We start from the raw sequence: 1672 nt of genomic DNA on the forward strand, positions 1-1672 counted from the left end.
TAATGTTTACATCGTGTATGTGCAGCATATATAATAAAAAGGTAAAGTACAAAGAAAAGGAAATAAAATAAACAGAAAGAATTATAAGGTAAATTTACATTTAGGTGGAGCTAAATTATTGTGATAAGAAGTCAATTACCAAACGGCTAATCTCCTAGAATATCTTCTCCCGATTTGTTCCCTTGGGTTGTTTGGTCTTCGTTGACTGTTGCTTGCTCCTCAAGCAAGTTGTTCTCTTGCGTAGTTTCTTCAGACACTCGTATGGTTTCCTCCTGGTCTTTGTCATGTGCTTCGAACTCTAATCGGGGATCTCAAGTTCTAATATCAGATTTGGCTCTCTCAAGTCCTAAATCCACTATCCAATAGTTTAACCTATCGATCTCTCAACCTAATAGATTAAAATATCAAATGCATTAACGATCACTATCACAGTTCCTAAACCGATTAACCTATCTCTCAATAGTCTTAATCAATTCATTCAATGAATTCATTCCGAATCTAATCTCAACTCTCGTTGCAAATCAGAATCTATAATCAATCAATCAACTGGTCAAGAAGATCAAAAGCAATAAACTCAATTCAATTAAACCGAAGAGTATCGATAACGTAGTCTCGGAAAATAAAAACCAAACAAATCCCTACAAGGTTAAATCCCTAGCTACAGTGAAACGACTACTCACTACCCATAACAACGAACGAGTTCAAATCAATAAGAAGAAACATAGAAACAGATAAAGAAGACTCGCAGCGATCTCTCGACGACTATTCTTCAATCTCAGCTCCCGGGAAACTCCGTCTTGATTCTCTCTCGAGTTCTCTGGCTTCTCCTGTGATCTCTCGATGATTTCTGAAGCTCAAGACGTCTCCTATTTATTTGCTTGGCAACTGGGCTTCTTCCTTTGCTGAAAACGGAAGTCCGGATGCAAAATAGGAAGTTTTCCTGTAATGCAACACGGTCGTGTCGAATGCAACACGGTCCGTGTCAATTCTCTGTTCAAAATCTGCACTTTAGACTTGGGTTGAACACGGCCGAGTTTGAATCAACACGGCCGTGTCGAATGCCAACACGGTGCGTGTCAATTCTCTGAGCAAAACTTCACTTTTTTCAGCACGGACACAACACGGCCGTGTCGAATGCAACACGGTCCGTGTCGATTCTTCAACTCGAACATGCTTGACAGATTTGCTCATAACTTTCTGCTCCAATGTCGGATTTGTGCGATCTTGGTGTCTATGCGTAGATATTGAAGAGAGCTTTTCAATGAGGTAGAGAACACGTGATTTGGACTTATAGAGTGGAAGTTATTGGACTTGCAAGATCTGACTTTTTAGGCTTCATGTTTTTTCTCCGGAACAACTCCAATGTTCCCGTTTCGTCTGGGATGTTCCGTAGTCCATGTTTTCCACTCCTTTTGCTCTCTTTTATGCATAAATACCTGTTTTGACACCAAAGAAAGCAACCAAGCAATATCGAGACCAATTGTGCTCTAGAATGCCTATAAATATGCAAAACCGAGTAAAATGCACTAGACATCCTATACCAAAATGTCACCAAAATACATGTCATCAAACTCCCCCAGAGTTTGTCATCATCTTCATCGATGACCTTCTCATCTACTCACCGGATCTGCAGACGCATGAGGAGCATCTGCGGAAGATACTGTGGAGGCTG

The sequence above is a fragment of the Tarenaya hassleriana genome, unplaced genomic scaffold, assembly GCF_000463585.1.
Source record: "Tarenaya hassleriana unplaced genomic scaffold, ASM46358v1 Cleome458, whole genome shotgun sequence".
NCBI classification, from domain to species: domain Eukaryota; kingdom Viridiplantae; phylum Streptophyta; class Magnoliopsida; order Brassicales; family Cleomaceae; genus Tarenaya; species Tarenaya hassleriana.